Source organism: Myodes glareolus, chromosome 22, assembly GCF_982192425.1.
Source record: "Myodes glareolus chromosome 22, mMyoGla1.1, whole genome shotgun sequence".
NCBI classification, from domain to species: Eukaryota; Metazoa; Chordata; class Mammalia; order Rodentia; family Cricetidae; genus Myodes; species Myodes glareolus.
The window spans coordinates 64,714,515-64,734,415 of record NC_142047.1 but is presented as its reverse complement, the minus strand read 5'-3'; the positions used below and the strand labels follow the sequence as shown (position 1 = coordinate 64,734,415).

At 43.3% G+C, this 19,901-nt stretch overlaps 1 pseudogene; it reads right to left on the bottom strand.

Moving 5' to 3' along the window:
* Positions 1–15,561: 15,561 nt before the first annotated feature.
* LOC148118632 (ubiquilin-4 pseudogene) lies at positions 15,562–17,475 on the bottom strand (annotated as a pseudogene).
* Positions 17,476–19,901: the final 2,426 nt, after the last annotated feature.

The window sequence follows — 19,901 nt, the reverse complement described above, 5'->3', positions numbered from 1 at the left end:
TTTTGTTTTGTCTTTTTAGGCAGGGTTTCTCTATGTAATAGCCTTGGAACTTGCTTGGTAGATTTGGCAGGCCTTGAATTCACTGATATCCTTCTGCCTCAGCTTCCCAAGTGCAAGGATTACAAGTATTATGTCACCACTGCTCAGCTTTTCCTAATTCTTTTTTGAAGTTGTTATTGGTGGTGGTGGTTTTTTTTTTTTTTTTTTTTTTTTTTTTTTTTTTTTTTTTTGTCATTGTTGTTTTGTTTTTGGAGACAGGGTTTCTCTGGAGCTTTGGAGCCTGTCCTGGATGTAGCTCTTGAAGACCAGGCTGGCCTTAAACTCACAGAGATCTGCCTGCTTCTGTCTCCCAAGAGTGCTAGGACTAAAGGCACCCAACTTGATTTTTCCTAATTCTTGAATGGGGTAACTACCAAAGGCATTTCTTCCTACTTGGTTTTTTTTTTTTTGATTGCTGTTTTGAGATTTAGATCACCTGTTACATGGGCCCTAGCCTCCACACCTGTTCCCTGAGGGGACCTGATAGGAGTGAGACTCACTGACTTCACAGAGTAGAAAACGCCAAGGTCGCCACCCCTTTCTAACCTTGAACTACTGGCTGACCCATTAAAGGGTGAGGCTACAACTTGACTGGTCTGCTCAGATATGCATTTTTTTTTTGTTTCTCGAGACAGTGTTTCCCAGCCTAACAGTCCTCGCTGTCCTTGACCTAGCTCTTATAGACCAGACTAGCCTCAAACTCACAGGGATTCACCTGCCTCTGCCTTCTGAGTGTTGGGATTAAAGGCACATGCCAGCACCACCTAGCATAGCTAGATAAACATATTTCCTGCCTTCTTATTGAAGTTGGGAAACATTACCTTCTTGTCAAAGTTGGGAAATTGCTGAATTAAGTCTTTTGCAGACTTCTTAGCAAAAAAAAAAAAAAACACCAGAAAACAAAAAAAGAAACCCAAAAACCCTTGCATTATTTGCTTTATTTCACATTTTAACTTGATTTTTTTTGAAACAGGACCTGTCTTTTTATTTGTGCTTCAGACAAACTATTTCACTACATGGTCCTCTTGTCCCACTCCATACCTCCTGGGGATCCCTAGGAAAATCTCCCCCTGGCCTCTCATTCCCCTAGCCTCTAACAACAGCAAGCTTTCTCCCTTGAGCATATAAGCCAAGAAGGGAAATTTTTATAAAAAAAGGCCTCCAATTTTCTCTGCCTCTAACACCAGCAAACATTCTCCCTTGAGCACACCAGCCAAGAAGGCCAGGGAAAATGGAAAAATTCATCCAAAAAACACTCTGATACTCCAAAGAACACACAGAAATCCAGGAACAAACCTCGTATCCAACAATGAAGCCAGAATTTAGCACCTAGACTTCTAACCACACCAAATTCAGATGCTTACATACCTGCATAGGAGTATAATCCATAACATACATGAAAATATATCACCAACAGAGCCCAGATATCCTATCATAGCAGGTACTGAATATTCCAACATAGCTGAGATAGAAGAAAAAGACCTTTAAAACAACTCCATGAAGATAACAGGTTCTTAAATAGAAAATTAATAAATCACTTAAATTCCGAAAAACACAAATATTGGGGGAAATCAATAAATCACCCCCCCAAATTCAGGAAAACACAAACAATTGGAGTTTAAACTCCCAAAATAAAGTCAAAAAAACAATACAACAAAGAGTTAAAGGAAACAACTGAAACTGTCCAAGACCTGAAAATGGAAATAGAAGCAATAAAGAAATCACAAAGTGCAGGAATCCTGGAAATGAAACCAGCCTGAGAGGAGTTGCTGTCCTGTCTTCCCAGCTCTGGGCAGCAAAATCAGGACTTGGTGTTCCAAGTAATTTTCAATTACATACTGTGAGGTAAGCCTGAGCTATAGGAGACATTGACCTAAACCAGTAGTTCTCAACCTTTTCAATGCTGCAGTCTTTTAATACAGTTTGGGTTCCTGTGGTAACAACCAGGTATATAATTATTTCCCTTACTACTTCATAACCGTAACTTTGCCACACAGGCAACCCCCGTATTAGGGTCTTTAACCCTAGGAGTTGTGAACTACAGGTTAAGAAACACTGCTCTACAGTAATATAGATAGATAGATAGATAGATAGATAGATAGATAGATAGATAGATAGATAGATAGATGATAGATAATAAAGCACTGAAGAAAAAATGAAATGAAATTCTTTTTATCAGACACCTTCAGTTTATTAGACAATGTTTTAATTTCTCCTCATACTGAATAATATAGAAAAATACCCCTATTTTATTAAACTGTATTAGTAGAAATATATTGGTAAAAATATAAGTTTATGAAAAATGCTAATTATTATAGCGAAATTGAAAGCAAGTTATTAAGAATGTGGGTTGGTGACTTATTCACACATGAAATTCAAGAAAGAATTCTTTGAAGAACTAATAGGAGTGTTTCCCCTCAGACACAGCCAGGGGCCTTTAAGATTATTTATTATGTATAAATAAATAACTATTTGAAGTGTCCATGAGCAAATATTAATGTGTTTAAGATATATTGAACATGTTATTTTCATGGACATTGTGTCATTTTAGCAATAAGCTCTAATAATTGCTGCTATTGTGACTTATTTAAAGAAACACATGAGTACACAGACACTGTGTGTAGTTATCAAGTTAGAGCTGTCTCTCTTATATCCTTCACATGAATCATTGAAAAGACCATCAGGAGTGAGGTAACTCAGATCCAGAAAAATGAACATGAACATGGTAATTGGATACTAGCTGTAAAGCAAAAGACATTGAGCCTACAGTTCATGAACCTAGAGAAGGTGAACCCTAAGAAAAACATACATAGATCCACCCAGAAAAGGGAAATAGACAAGATTGCCGACAAAATTGGGAGTAAAGGTGTGGAGGGAAAAGAACTTGAGGAAACAGTCTAATTGGGCCCAACAAAAAGACAGTTACCAAGAAGCTGTGCTTGACTCTGTTCTTGTCTGTCTATAATCCTTTTTTCAAAGCTTTCTCAGGCTTTATGTGGAAATTCTTGCCAAACATGAGTGCCATCTGTAGACAGAAATTTCTATCCTGCATGTTCCTGCAGCCATTCAGTCCCAAACCAACTCTCAGAGGTTTATATTAACTGTTTGGCCTCTTAGCTCAGGCTTATTATTAACTAGCTCTTTCAACTTTTCAGTTTTCTATATTTTCAGTGGAGAATCATAACCAAATTTCAAAGATGAGTTTATAACAACACTACTCTCATTGTTCCACACAAGGGAAAACCAAAGGAACATTGCCAAATTCTTTTTATGAAACTATAGCTACCTTGCTACCCAAACCACAAAAAGATGCAACAAAGAAACAGAATCCCCCAATGAACAAAAATGCAAAAATACTCAATAAAATATTAGCACACCACTTCAAGAATACAAACAAAAATCATCCACCATGATCAAGTATGCTTCATTTCAGTGATGCAGAAATGGTTTAACATATGAAAATCAATGTAATCTACCATATAAACAAACTGAAGGAAAAAATTACACAATCATCTCATTAGATGCTGAAAAAAATCATTTGGACATGTAAAAACAGCTTATTCAAGAACCACACTACTGGTAAGACTGGACCCAAACTTAAGCTAAAATAATTGCACAAGTGAGCAGGCTTGGAGAGATAGGCTAGAACTACAGTTGGGAATTTAGAGTGTGAAATTTGTGTGATGACAATTGGTATGATAAAGTATAATTTTTGTTATACTAACTATGCATATTTACCTTATTGCTCACAAAGGTTAGGATCACTTTTCTATGATTGAAGACTAGGTGTAAGTCTGCATCATAGTGGAGAAAGTAAAGCTCATCCAAACTAATGAAAGTAAACAGATGTTTTTAATGAAGAAACACGTCTATTATACACCAGAAGCATCTTATTTTGTTTGAATTGCTTTATGAGTCACAAAGCTTTTGAAAACATATTTATTAACAATACTTATGGGTATGTTTGTATGTTCAAGAGAATGTCCTTCATTTGTATACAGGTGACACACCAGAAAAGCGGCTATCAGATCCCCTGAACCTGGAGTAGCAGGTAGTTATAAACTTCCTGATTTAGATTCTTTGATGTGAACTCAGGTAATCCCCAAGAAGAATATTTGCTGAGACAATTGCCTGGAGCCAGAAGCTTTTTGTCCCACCTGCAGTCTGGCAGCTGCTAATAAAATATTCATTTAGAGATGTAATATTAATTATAATTATTTGGGTGATGACTCAGGCTTATTAGATAGCTCTTAGAACTTAAATAAACCCATTTATATTAATCTGTTCATAACCACAAGAGCCATGGCTTAAGGGTGATGCTTGGAAATATTTCTCCTTTCGTGGCTTGATGTTGTCTCCCCAACTCCACCATCATTCTTACAGTTTCTCTACTTGGATTTTCTACCTTGTTATATTCTGCCCTACCATAATCCAAAACAGTTCATTCTTCAACCAATAAAGGCAACACATATTTGTAGCATACAGAAGGGCATCTGACATCACCTGCCCAGTCCCATAATGCTTTTTTATCCAGTAATCTAAAAGCTTTTCACAGATTAACAACAATAAAACCTACATAGATAGAGTATATAAATGATTCTTGAGAACATGATGCATCAATATTAAGATGTTGTTTATGATCAATTTACATCACAAATTGAATACAATTCAAAGACAATGTCCAACAATTTATAATGGTAAAGCTGATTCTAATGCTACATGTAAAGTGGATCTAATATACATCTAATATACATAATCTAGACTATTTGTGTATTTTCCATCTTTATGCGGCTTATTTCTACTTTTTTACTTTTGTACTCTGTCTCTTTAAAGACTTTTTGTTTTTTTTTTTAAAACCATTTATGTCATTTTATAACTCTCTCTATTCTCTTTCTTTGACTCTCAAGTCTACATACATTTATCCAACACTGTGACTCATTTAGAGTCTGAATCTGTCCTACGTGTATCTGTAATTCTTTACTGTCCAGGAGTGCTTCTTAAAATGCTAAGTGCTTTTTAAAAACTTAAGCTTTGGCATTACTATGGTATATATGGTGCTTCCTGCTCACTCTGAACAGTACAACATGGTGGAAGTTCGTTAGTGCCTGATACTGCTGTGGGGGAGCCATCGTCACCACCTCAACTCTGATAACCAGTTGGCCCATGCTGCCACCAAGTAACTTGCAGTATATTGTCCACAAACCCCATTTAAATGCTCAATAGCTGAACTTCCTAAAAGAGCCACAGCCATTCCTGTTGCTGAACCAGGAAGCCACCATTTTTTTAAAAAGTCTCACAGTTTTTACTGCACCTTGCAGAACTTAATTGCCACAAGCCCAGCTAGAAAAAATTGTGGCAAAAAAAAAAAGAAAAAATTGTGGCTATCAAGACACTGTGCTAAACTCTGTTCTTTTGTGTCTCAAATTCCTTTGTAAGTCCTCTCAGGTTTTAAGTGGACTTTAGTTTGCCACATTGATGCCAATTTGTTGGAGAAGACTGCTTGTTAGTTTCCAGCCAACCAGCTAGCTGGAATCCAAAATAATCACACAGAAACTGTATTAATTAAATCCTCCAACACATGCTATTGTCACTAAACACCCACTGGTATCTGTCTACATTCACATGGAAGGAATTAATGTATGATAGAAAATCACATAGAAAGTCACTCACTATGTCCCATCAGATCCTTCTTTGTAATGGATACTCCTGAAGCTCGCCATGTTAAACTTCAGTCTGTGCTCTAGCTATTGTCCAGTATATTTCCCCCCTCCAGTGTACACAGTACACTGTTCCTACTCTTCTGGTCTGAAGGGAGAAATCATGCTCCACACACAAATCCTTTTATTGTTATTGCAATGGACGCCCAACTATATGATTGAAATGATAATTATAGAACTATGGTGCAGCATACTTGTAATCCAAGAATTTATGGAGGATAGCCAGGAGGATAACAAGGGCAATGTTCTGTGGGGCTGCAGACAGGATTCAAGTCCACCTCAATCAGTATAGGGGATGTTGACTCAAAACTGCTTTTCTAAAAGCTGAAGTTGCAGTTGTTATAGAATTATTATACTTTTATGACACAGAAGGTTGTGACCCTGTAATGGCCGGCAGCATATCAGAGGCCTTTGATGGAGAGGTGGGTCTTCTGGCTGATTATAAATCATGGTTGTCTCATTTGTTCGTGGAATGTACCTTAACGGCTGATTAATCCTGGTAAACAAACATTTGCATCTCATCATACTAATCTCTAACAGGCATGGTTAACATACTACTTATCTTTGGTTATTTGGGTTGCAGCTCTCCCTTACCTAAATTCTATTTTGTGTACCTTAATGTCTCCTAAGAATTGGTAAATCCTTATAACATTAATTATATTACCAATTCTATTCTTCTATTTCACAGTTAAGCAGTGGAATGGTACTCTACACAGGAGATACTGTATACAAGTCACACAAAATTAACTACAGATGGATTCTAAACCTAAAAGTACAGAACTTCTGAAGATACTAGAGAGACCAGTACTCTCCAAGTTTTACAAATTTGGTGATGTCTCTCCACATGTGACAATATAAGCACTACAGACACCACCATATGTGGTTCTCTGTGCTCTGCTCTGTGCAGACGCAGCCTGGGCAGTGAAGTTATTCAGAGGCTGCCAGCCTGGCCCAGTGCGTTTCAAGGATCACTTAGGACTACTTAGGATGAGGCAGGACTACACTAAACTCTGTGTCTGTCCCAGTCAGGGGAGGACCCACCACACCAATAATGAGCCTCAGCAGGCTGTTCCACCTCCTTTGGGGACAGAGCCTCTCACTTGCCAAGCCCAGCCACTTCTACACACATGGGGACAACAGCTCTTTGCTCCCCAAGGCTGGCCACTCCCCCCTACCTGGGGACATTGGCCCCTTACTCATCTTGACCCACCATTTCTCCCATCTATGGAAAGCAATACTTCACTCACCATGGTACCACTGTTGAGCTGACATGCTCTCTTGCCACAAGGGAGCCCAAAGCCCAGTGCATGTGAGAGATTGTGATTTCTTCACAAATTGCTGAACTGGAAACCTAGCTCCTGGAAAAACTCTCCTATTTGACTGGTGGGTCTGCTGGAGGCTCTGATTGGCTAGTGAGGTCTGAGTGACAGGACCAGGTGAGCAGAGAGGACATAGCATTGTGTTCCCAGCTCTGGCTGCTAATTTAAAGATAGACCTATCCCAGATTGGCTGGAGATTTAAGCCAAATTCAACAGCAAGTCTCTTGTTAATGTAATCAATGGGTTCAGTTTTAAAAGGAAGTATACAAATTCAGAAAGAAGCTAATCAGACAATGTTGTACAAGAGGAACTTTGGGTAACTCAAGAACATTATAAACAAAGTCTGCAGCAGTGTTGGGACTGATAATGACAAGCCCTTCTGTGAAAAGTCTTGAGTTTTGAGGATCTGAAACAACCCTTTCCAAAAGGCCCTGACCCCACATCATTACTAGCTCTCCCCAGCATATTCCCAAGATTAAAGACAGAGCTCTGATTTACTTTATACATCAGGGCCTTAAAGAAACCTCTCAAAGCCTAGGCAGGTTGCCAAACTCAGAGAAGCCTAGTTTCAAGTATCTTTTAGAAGTTCTGCACTTAGCATTTGACATTTAGGTGTAAGGTCCATTTGGTGTTAATTTGGGGAGTATTAAATGGCATCTCATGTCCTGTGTAATACGCTATAAGTTGCAACACAGAAGAGTAAAATTGGTGATATAAAGGATTGGTCAATGCTTAGGAGATAGTAAGTCACACAAAGTTGAATTTGGCTGAAGTAGGGCTGCATCTGAAATATCCCAAAGACAAGCAGTATGTTAATCAGGACTGTTAGAGATGTGGATGCTAAAATGTTAATGTTTATTTTCCTTTTGTGTATACAATTCTGTAGTGAGAACAACAACAAATGAGAGACCCCCTGTGAAAGGACACTCTAGAGTCAGCTGGAGCATCATAGTTTTAAGAGGGACATCAAGTTTTAAGTTTTCCTCCCTCAGTTGTTTTTATCAGTGTCTTATCACAGCAGCAGAGAACCTAAATAGGACACAGATGCATGCTACCTTGTCTGCTTTACGTGGGTGGAGTGGAACAATGATCTGTATTCTGTCAATTATATTTTAAATAAACACTGATTGGCCAGTAGTCAGGCAGGAAGTATAGATGGGACAACCAGACAGGAAGTAGAGGTGGGTCAATGAGAACAGGAGAATTCTGGGAAGAAGGAAGTCCTATTCCTCAGTCCTGACCCAGCCATAGAAGAAGCAAGATGTGACTGCCTTGCCGAAAAAGGTACTGAGCCATGTGGCTAACACAGACAAGAATAATGGGCTAATGTAAGTTGTAAGAGTTAATAAGAAGCCTGAGCTAATGAGCCAATCAGTTTATAACTAATGTAGACCTCTGTGTGATTTTTTTGGGACTTGATGACTGCAGGAACTGGTCAGGACAGAAACCCAGACAATACGTGGGTTCTGGAGATTCAAACTCAGGGCTCATGTACTCATGGCAAGACTGCTGTATTCCGAGTCGTCTCTCCAGACTTTGGTTTCCTTTGGAGTTTGAATGGCCCTTATGCCTACATAGTCTGTATAAGATGTCCAGTGTTTGCGGAACAGGAGTGGTAACAGTGCACATCTTTGTGTTTGCTCAGGATCTCAGTGCAGATGTTCAGTCAATGTTCCTGTCTCTTGTTGGCAGTGTTTTGTCATGTGGACCCTTTCTCATGCTTGCTTTACTCCTCCAACACCTGATTTATTGTGTGTTTTCTTTTATTTTCATGGAAGAGTGTTGAGATTTACCAGATGATTTTTCTACAAGATAGCCTATTGGTGTGTGCTATCTCACATATTTCTTTTGTTGTTTTGTGTGCATTGAACCATCCTTAAATACCTAGGATAAATCACTTGACCAGGGTATATAGTCTTTCTAGTGTGCTGTTAGATTATTTAGATGTATGTATACACACACACACACGCACACACACACACACACACACACACACACTTTTCCTTTTTTCCCTAAAGACAGAGTATTAGTATATAGCTCTGGCTGCCCTGGAACTCACAGAAATTCACCTGCCTCTGCCTCCTGAGTGCTGAGATTAAAGGTGTGGATCACTATCCTGGCTTTAGTTTGTTAATATTTTGTTGAGAATTTTTGTTTTCATTTGTTTGTTTGTTTTGACATAGGGTTTCTCTGTATAGCTCTGGCTGTCCTGGAACTTGCTCTGTTGCCTACCTCTGCCTCCCAAGTGTTAGGATTAAAGGTGATCACCTGGTTTGAGAATTTTTAAATCTATGTTTATTAGGGGCATTTGTTGATCATTTTCCTTTTTAAAGATTTTATGTGTGTATGTGTGTGCGCGCACACACACATGTGTGTGCATACAAGTGTGCAGATGCACATGAAAGTCAGAAGAGGGTGGTGGATCCTTTGGCATTAGAGTTATAGGTGATTATGAGCTGCCCAGCTTGGGTGCTGGAACCAAACTCAGGTCCTATACAACAGCAGCAACTGCTCTTAACTGCCGAGCCAACCCTCCAGGCCCATGGTTCAGTTTCTGTTACGTTGCCCTCTGTCTTTGTGATCATAGTAACACTAGCCTGGTCAGGAAGTTTTAGCAGTTCCTGCCTTCTCAGATTTTTGGAATAGTAGGAGGATTGACTTTGTTTCTTCTGCAAATGTCTTGTAGAACTCTGCAGTGAAGCCCTCCGGCCCTGGGTTGCCCTTCACTGGGAGACTTCATTACTGAGGCGGTCTGGCTGTTACTGTTCTTCAGTGCTTTCTGTTTTCTTGGTTCAGTTTTGGTCGACCACACATGTGCAGAAATTGGTCTGTTTCTTAGGTTTTCCAGTTTGCTGCTGTATGTTTGTCTGCAATTGTCCCTAATGAACTCTTGTATTTGTATTTTTGTGCTCTCTCTCTTTTTGTCCCTTCCATCCCCAGGTTAGTGAGGGTAAAGATTTTCAATTATGTTTATTATTAAATATAAAAACTCAGCTATTTGTTTCATTGATCTTTTGTTTTTAGTTTAGTTCTGCTTTCATTTTTATTATTTTACTTACTAATTTTAATTTTGGTTTGTAATTTTTTTTAGTTCACTGAATTGTAATATTGTTTATTTGAAATCTATTAAGGGTTTGCTACATTATTTATGTATTTGCATGTGTATCTGTGTCTTTGTGCACTTGCATGTCTTCACAAGGGTGTGGCAGTTACAGGAGGATTTACAGTTCTTTCCTTTCTCCATGTAGCTCACTGGGACTGAGCAGACTTGATGACATGCACTTTACTCTTTGGGCCGTCTTGACAGCTCCTTCTTTACACTTCTATTTACTGTACCCCAAACAGCTTTGCCATGATAACCTCCCACATCCACACCACCCCTCCTCCTGCCTTCCTCCCAGATCACTGGTCCCTTTATGCCCTCATACAGTCCACTCTGAGAGAGCACTCAGTACATGTGTGTAGAGGAGAGGACAAATACAGGGGTGGGGTTGAACTCAGGTTGTCGGGCTTGGCAGTGAGCAGCTTTACCTACTGAGATACCCTCCGACTCCTAATTAAATCTGTATTCTGTCAGTGGGAGATAACCTGTGATGTTTTCTGCTTTCTCCCCCATTACTATCTTCTGTCCCCTTCATCCCCTTTGAGCTCCTTCCTCCTGCTGCAAAGCTTCCCTTCTATTTTTTTTCATACACACTCTGTATTTCAATCCATACTCCCCATCCAAGAGAAAACATGATGTAGTTACTTTCCAGAGTCTGACTTACTTCCCTTAACATGATCTCCAGTCTCATCTACTTTCTTGCATATAATATAATTTAATTATTTCATGTAGGATAAAAATCCATTGTGTGTATTTTTCATATTTTCTTTATCCATCCATTCATTCAGAGCAGCTGTAAACATGGGTATGTAACTATCTTTGAAGTTTGCCTATTTGGATTCCTTTGAGTATTGTTCTAGTTAGGTTTTTGTTGCCATGGTAAAACCCTGACCAAAGCCAACTTGGGGAGGAGAGGATTCAGTTTATACTCCATAGTCCATCACATGGGAGGCCAGGGCAGGAATTAAGGCAGGACCGGGAGGGAGGAAAGAAAACAGAGACCATAGAAGAATGTTACTTACTGGCTTGCGTCCCCTGGCTGGGTCAGCTTCCTTTCCTGTACACCCCAGGACAACCTGCCCAAGGATGGCACCACCCAGGGCAGTCTGGGCCCTCCCACAGCAATCATGAGTCATGAGAACTCCCCATGGGCCAATCTGATAGTGGTAACTCCTCAGGTGAGGTGCCTCTGGTTTGCATCAAGACAAAGCTATTCAGCACAAATGTTTACCCAAGAATGGTGTAGATGGGGCAGATGGTAGTCAAGTTCCTGGAGGAGCCACGATGTGAATTTGTACTGTGGTTGGTTAGACTGCCTTGTCAGTGAGTTCCCAGGATCCCCCTTTCTGTCCGTTCAGTGTTGGGGTTACAGGTACATGCCAACACACCTGCCTTTTCGTGGGTGTTGGGATCTGAACTCAGGTCCGCATGCTTGCATGGCAAGCACTGTACAGACTGGGCCGTCTCTCTAGCCCCTTGCTGGGACTTTAATAGAATTGTGGGTGTCTGTGGCCAGGGACAGGGAATGCAGGGTGTCTGTCCTTTAAGGCAGTGTGCTTTTTCCAGCAGCAGCTTCTTTCTCGGGATATCACTGTACTCTAGCAGTCTGGTGTCTAGGGACTGGGTGAGTGACAGTGGGTCTTCTTTCTCGGAAACAGAACTCCTGTGTGAACCCAAGGCTGTTGCCACAACTGGGTTCTAATCCCATGGTCACTGTGGGACTTTGTAGGAAGCAGGAATGCCTGGGTTTGCGGTGATCAAATCTTCCAGGTGTCTCCAGTCTAATCTTTTCCCTGGAACAAGGAGGTAAATCTCCTTGGCCAGGGAGGTAGGGTCACAGTTGCCAGTAGGCTGTGTTCTTTCTGTACTGTCAGCCTAGGCCTCTGTGCATTGCTGGGCCCCTTACTTGTCCCTTGGCCATCCTTGAAGCAAAGGAGTACAGTTGTCTTTCTTTACATGTGTACTTCTATTTGGCTATCTTGTAATTTTGCTTTTTGGGCTTCTTTTTTGGCTCTCTTGCTTTTACATTAAAATCTTTTTATTTATAGATTTATTTATTCTATTGTAAGTATAAGAATCTTTTGTCTACATGTATATATATTTACTATATACATGCCTGGTGCCAAAGGAGATGTTGGGTCCCTTGAAACTAAAGTTGTACATGGTTGTGAGGCATCATGTGGTTGTCAGGAGCTGAACCTGGATCCTCTGCAAGAGAATAAAGTGCTTTTAACCACTGAGTCATCTCTCCAGCCACTTCTTGCATTTATCTTTAAAATTCTATTTATTTATTTGTGTTTATTTATGTGCATACATGTGCGTCTGTGGAGGTCAGAGGACAATTCTGGGGAGTCACTTGTCTCCTGTAACTTTGTGGGATGGAGGCCATGACCTCAGGTTGTTAGGCATTGGTTTCCAGGAAAACACTTGCTAGGCTTTTGATGGGATTTGTTAACTCTGTGAATCTATTTGGAAAGGACAGATATGTTTGTAATATTATGTCTTCCTAGAATGTAGCCAGCTCTGGTGTGTTGGTTTTGGTCAAGTCCCTTGGGACATCATTAGTCGAGAATCAAGTTGCGTGTTGTTTCTTTTTACCTTGGGGTTTCCCAGATTAACTTGGATTATATAAACTTGAACCTAAAATCTGTGTGAAGGCAGGTTTGTGGTTATGAATTCCCAGGGAAGTGTCTGTTTATCTCTCAGTAGAATTATTTACTTTCCCTCTAAAGTGAAAGCTAAGTTTTCTTTCTTTTTTATTATCAGCTTGGTTGGTGAGAGATTTCCCTTTCCAAGTTCATACTTTCTTTGTCAGAGTTCCCTGTGTGAGCATTGAGCCCCAGGTCTCATAGTGCTTACAAATTCTCCAGCCTTCTGACCAAGTTGTCACAGTAAAAGCTAATATGAGTTTTCTGGCTTCTGGGGGGGTTATCATGGACTTCTGTAGGACTCCATTGGGATTGAAAGGGGTGCTTATGTAGTTATCTAGCATTTTTTGGTGTCTATCCTTTTAAAATTATTTCATTTTATTTGTGTGTGTGTGTGTGTGTGTGTGTGTGTGTGTGTGTGTGCGCGCGCGCATGTGTGTGAGCACACAACCATGTGCTTGGGGGCTCAGAATATTCCATTGAATCTCCTAGAGCTGGAGTTACAGGTCCTTGTGAAGTGCTCCTACATGTAGGCCCCACTTTTCCTGAGTAGTGGTAACACAGACAGAGTGGGTTCTCATCTTGGGCTATTATTTCTTTTTATTAGCTTACCTTACAGTTTATTCTATTTGTCCTCTGATGACGTCATAGATGTATAGAGTGCATTCTGCTTCCTTCTGTCCTGCCTATCTTCCTCTAATCATGTCATTCCCTTCCTCCCTTTCCCACATCACGCTTTTTTATTTTTATTATTATTTTTTTGACCCACAGGTTTGAACCAGGATGACCACAGGTTTGGAACTATTGTCAGAGTCAGATAGACTCACTGTTTAGTACACTGAAGGCAGTAATTCCTTATCCCAGAATCCATTGGTTGTCAATAGTTTAGGGGGATGGGTAGGGCCCTATGAGCTGCTCCTTGATCCGTGATTGGCTGGTGACAACAGACCCAGTCTTGCGCAGGAATTTTAAAAAATAAATTATTTATTTTTAGTGTATTGGTGTTTTGCCTGCATGCATGCCTGTGTGAGGTGTTGGATCCTAGAGTTATAGACAGTTGTGAGCTGCTATGTGGGTGCTGGGAGTTGAACCCAAGACTTTTGGAACAACAGTCAATGCTCTTGATCAGTGAGCTATCTCTCCAGCCCTAGTTAGGAGGATTCTTACAAACAGTAGACGCAGAAGACCAGGGGAATACCTAGTAGAACAGAAGACTCTGAGTTCATGAAGGTTCACGCTAATGAAATGTGCAAGATGGTACCAGCACCCACCTTGAAAGTCCTGTTAGTGTGATGTCCGCTGTGCCCTGATACCTGGGTTATTTCTTTTCTTTTTTCTTTTTTCTTTTTTTTTTTTTTACGCTCACAACAAAAATCATTTATTTACAAAGGTCAGGATAGGTGTTGGGAGTAAGAGAGCAAAAAGGCAGGCATGTCTGAACTGCTTGGGACCCTTCCCCAACTGTAGCAGGATTCCTTTCCTTCTTTACCTCTCAGCCAGACCACAAGGCAGAGAGAACGTGCTGAGAGCCTTCTCAGCACTCCAGCTGAGCTAACCCCAATTCCAAACTAAAGGCATCACCATGCCCATCCCTTTCTCAGATAGAACTTTCTGGCCTGGAGGAAAACAGCAAGGAATTGGAAAGCATGAGCTCTGGAAAAGAAACCTAACCATTTTTTTTTTCCAGCAAAAGAGTCTTAGTGGTAAGGGTCTCAGTCAGAGCCATCGTCTTTAGGAGAAACATCCAGACACTCAGGAGACTCAGCTCTCACAATGCTGTATCTCTTCAGTAGGCTGACTCTTGTACCCACTCATCTCTGTTGACAAAGTTGTGAACCAGAAACCAACAAAGAACACACACCTTCCCCAACTTGGGTGAACGCACATGTATGCACAGATACAAATTCTTCATACTGCTAAGAAAGATCCAATCCCCACATCTTCTAGGAGTGGGGCTAAAAGCACTGGAGCCTGAAGATGTAGGTAGGTCCTGGGCACACGGAAACACGTGTGTGCAGAAACACATATGTCGGCGACAACAGAACCAACCTGGCTCCTTGTGGGCCACACTGCTCAGCTTTGAGCTCTTCAATTCAAATTCTATCAGTCTCTCTCTTTCTCCTGTCAGGCCTGGGTCTGGGTTCTCCAACCTGAAATCTATTGGTGTTTCTAGACCCCCAACTCTCAATTCAAACTTCCCAGCCTTCAGCGCAGGCTGTCTCCCCAAGTCCCTGTCTCCAGGAACTCTCAGCTGGTGCTCGTCAGCACCAGCCTCTGCTGGTCTTGTCTGTTATTGGCAATCCTGCCCAGAGTGGTGGTTCATGGCTCCCTTTGGGCAAGAGGACAGGAATCTTTCTCCCTGCCTGAGAGTCCCAAAGGAGCCCATGAGAAAATGCTGGGTGAATATGCAAGAGGGGTAGAGAAAGAAAACTACAGCGTTTCGTCAGCTCCTCTCCAGAGAGTAAAATCCACACACTGGCTGGGCTGAGGTGCGGAGGAAAGGAGGAGAGCAAGAGCAAATGTAAGGCAAGCTAAAGCCTAGTGGTGCCGACGGAAGACTCTGGGGAGCCAGAGGGGGTCCTCCTCTCAGACCCTGGGAGAAGACTGCACATTGCCAAAGTACTGTGGGCAAGGAGGTAGGGCCAAATGTCCAACTGTGCAAACTAAATAGTTCTGCTCGGAGGCCCGGGAGAAAGGATTTCATAAGACAGCAACAAAATCAAAACCCTTGAACAGAGCTATGGGGATGGGCCCAGGCCTCCAGAATCACCCTGTTGTTTGTAGAGGTCAAAGAAGGCTTCAGAAGGTAGGGTTTGACAGAGGAGCCAGAAGGCTGGCACTGAGAGCTGGGGAAGGCAGGAGGCACGGGCCAAGGGATCAGGAGAGCTGGGACCCCAGGAGTCTCTCAATAGCTGCATTGATGTCCCTACCTGTGGCGATCAGGGCCTGTAGGTTAGCTTTACGGTTGACAAAGCCCATGGAATTGAGCTGCTTCAGCTGCTGCTGAAATCTCATTTCTGGCATCGGCACCTGTGAATTTCCACTTCCAGCCAGAAGCTGGATCATCTGCTGCATGAGCTGCTGCTGGGCACTGGAACCCGCTGTGGGAGGAGGCGTGGCTGACATGCCTGGGGAGGGGGTGGGGGCCTCCGCTGCAGACCCAGAGTTGCCTGTCAGGGGTACAGGGGTCCGGGATGTCCCAAAGGAGCCAAGGCTTGGTACCAGCCAAGGGGCTTCAGTTTGCAGGGTCTGCAGTCCCTGCTGAATCTGCAGCAAGGCCTGCATGGCCCGGGGATTGGTGAGGATGGAGAGAGACTCTGGGTTCTGCATCTGCCGCAGAAACACAGGGAGCTGCAGACGGAGTTGCTCCTGAAGCTGTGGATTCCCCGCAAACAGTGGGACATTCACCATCATCTGAGCAGCAAAGTCAGGGTTCTGGGCGAGTGTCTGCATCATGCTGCGCATGCAAGGGGCTGAGATCACATTCTGCATCAGCTGGGGGTTTTCAGAAATCTGCTGGAGGAGCGCCTGCATTTCTGGGCTGTTGAACATCCCTGACCCCAGGCTAGCCGCATTGATCCTAAAGGGGTTCGAGACTGTCGGGTGCACCTGGCTGGTCCCCGATATTCCGGTGCCCTCCCCACCGGACCCGGGGGCCTGGGAGATGGGGGGCGAGGGGCTCCAGGGTTAGGGAGGGGCTCTCGATTCTCAGTCAGAAGAGGCTGGGAAGATGTGCTGTCGGAGTTCCCGGCCAGGGAAGAGAAGGGATTGTTGCCAAACTGTTCCCGAGCAGCTGTGAGCATGGGCTCCTGGATGTCGGTGTACATGCGGCGGAGGGCATTAAACCCTCTAGGGATGCTTTCCAAGTTGCTGAGGACCCGGTCCTGGTTCCTCATCATTTCTTGCATCATGGCTGGGATCCGAGCAAGCTCCATTGTCTGTCTCATGAGCTCAGGGTTGTTGAGCATGTGGCTGATCTCAGGATTCCTCTCCATCAGCTGTTGCATCTGGGGGTTAGCCATGATCATGTGACGCAACAGGTCAGGGTTTGACATCATATCCTGGACCAAGGGGTACTCCATGATCTGTGAGAGCATCTCAGGGTTGGACATGAGCTGTCTCTGCATCTGTTGCTGTAGCTCCATGAAGTTGGCAGAACCCAGGCCCAGACTGCCTAGGCCAAGGATGCCCCCAAAGCCAGAGAGAATCGATGCAGTAGCACTTGGGGGCCCCTCTGCAGCCACTGGAGAGGGTCCTCCTCCATTGCCAGAATCTGAAGTGGCATTGCCAGAACCTCAGGACTGGGCAGGGGCAGCAGGGGAGGCAGGTGTGGTGGAGGGTGCAGAGGCAGAGTCAGGAGGGGATGGTGGAGAAGTAGGCGTGGCCATTGGATCTTGAGCCTTCTGAGGGGTCTTGATGACTAAATGGACTGTGAGCCCATCCTTAATCCCATGCTGGTTCAGTGTGTCTCCATCCTTGAGGATCTTGCCTGCGAAGATCAGGACCAGCTGATCCTGCTGAACCTTAAACCTCCGGGAGATTTCCTCCTTGAACTCCTTGACCGAGGCTCGATTGCAGATCACGATCTCCTCCTTGTCCTTGGGGGTCTTGACGGTGACCCGAATCTGGGGCCTCGTCTCGGCCCTGCTCGGCTCTACCTGGGTTATTACTGTTGGGCACTTTGCTTTATTCTGCGGTCTCCTCTTAGTGGCATTGGCTGTACAGGGAACCCTCTACTTCTTACGAGGGTGGAGGCGATGGTTACTATCAGGTGTCAGCTTGAGAGGATCTAGAATCACTTGGAATCAAGTATCTGCGTGCATCTCAGAGAGATTCTTTACCCCCTCTGTCCTCGCTTTATTTATTTCTCTTTTAGTGAATGGTTCCTGGTGGCCCTTTCTAAGAAAGAACGACTCATTTCTTTATGCCAAGCAGGTGCAGGACCACATTCCCTAGGAAGAATGTTCAGGCCTAAATGTAGTTTTGTTTAATGAGGGATGAGTCTTGCTAAGTAGAGAAGGCTACGTTTTAGAGTCAACCCCCCCTCACCCCTACTCTGGTCCTGTGATACCTGCGATGCTTCCTGGAAGAAATGGAGAGAGTTTTACTCTGCACTACTGTTTCTAACGCAAACCTGGAGCAAGTTCCTGAGATTTGTATGAATTCACGTGAGTTTGACATGGGGGCTGAGGTCAGGAAGCTGTGGGTTCTTTCTGGATGCCAGGGAAGTGTGGGGCTCTCTCTGGATGTCAGAAAGCTGTGAGTCTCTGTCTAGATGTCAGGAAGCTGTGGGCTCTCTCTGGATGTCAGGAAGGTGTGGGGCTCTCTCTGGATGTCAGGAAGATGGGGGTTCTCTCTGGATGTCAGGAAGATGGGGGTTCTCTCTGGATGTCAGGAAGATGTGGGTTCTCTCTGGATGTCAGGAAGATGTGGGGCTCTCTCTAGATGCCAGGGAAGTGTGGGGCTCTCTCTGGATGCCAGGGAAGTGTGGGGCTCTCTCTGGATGTCAGGGAGATGTGGGGCTCTCTCTGGATGTCAGGAAGATGTGGGGCTCTCTCTATGGTTTTTTTTCTGTGATGGGGTTGCCTTCCCAGTTTCCCTGCAGCTCACAGCTTCAGGAGTTGATTGCTGTGTGAAAAGTATGTCCCTGGAGCTATCAAATCATTCTCATTACTGTGACAAAGCACCCAACCTAAGCAGCTATTTCTGTTTGGATTACCATATGACCCATCTCTACCACTCCTGGGGAGATACCTGAAGGAATGTGTTGGCAGAACACAGAGATGCTTGCACGTCCATAATCATTACTGCATTTTTCATAAGAGCCACACACAGAACCAGGCTAGACAGATGCCATGGGTGAGCAAACGAATAAGCCCCACACTGAAGCCCCACTACTTTGCTTTTCTATTACTTGAGAAACGTCATGGCCAGAAGCATCTTCGAAAGGTACAGGCACATTTCAACTCATAGTTTATAGTCCTTCACTGAAGGAGGAGGGGCAGGAAGTCAAGGCAGGAACCTGGGGGAGAAACAGAGGTAGAGACCATGGAAAAACACTGCTTTCTGGCTTGCCCCCATGGCTCGCTCTGCTTGGTTTCTTACACACCTCAGGATCACCTGCCCATGGGTAGCACCATTCACAGTGGTTAATGTGTGTGTGTGTGTTCATGTATGTGTATGTGGGTGCATGTTCATGTGTGTGGAAGCCAGAGGATAGCCTCAGATATCATTCCTTAAGTTTCTACTTTTTCTTTTCTTCTTTTTTTTTTGTTTTTGAGACAAAGTATTTTACTCTGAGCTAACCATTTTCTTTACACTGGCTGCTCAGCAAGTCCCAGGGCTGCTCTTGCTTCTGCTTCTCCAGTGTGGAGACCACAAGCATGCACTGCCATGTCTCCATTTTTATGTAAGTTTTGGAGCTTGAGGTCAGGTCCTCACGCATGTGTGGCAAACACCCTATCAACTGAACTATTTTCCTATAATTCCTAGATTTTTATTGGTCTCTTTACTCTCCTATTTTTTTTAAAAAAAAGACTTTAAAAATGTTTTTGTGTGTGTGTGTGGTTTTGCAGAGCACATGAGTGCATCCGTTTTTCTTAAAAGTTTTACATTTTAATTAGAAAACTTTTTACTAATTGTGTATGTGTGTGTGTGTGTGTGTGTGTGTGTGTGTGTGTGTGTGTGTGTACATGTGTGCTAGGCACGTTTGGAGGCCAGAGGTGTCAGAGTCCCCTGGAGCTGGAGTTACAGCAGTAGTGAGTCACATGACACAGGTGTTAGGAACCGAACTCAGGTCCTCTGCAGGAGTCGGATACACTCTCCACCATCACGCTGCTTCTGCAAACCCATCTACCTGAGCATAGCAGCTTTCACGGGAGGTGTTTGGACAGCTCCGCTGCAGACAGTAGACCTGGGGAGACCTTAGGCAATGCCCCTGAGAACGACTCAGGGTGAGAGCGGCCCATGCTATTGCTTCTCCTCAGCTGGCTCAGATTGGAGACATTCAAGTTCAGGCACGCTCCATGAATTTGTGTCTCCAGTGTCCTCAGATACCCCATTAACATGCTGGAGC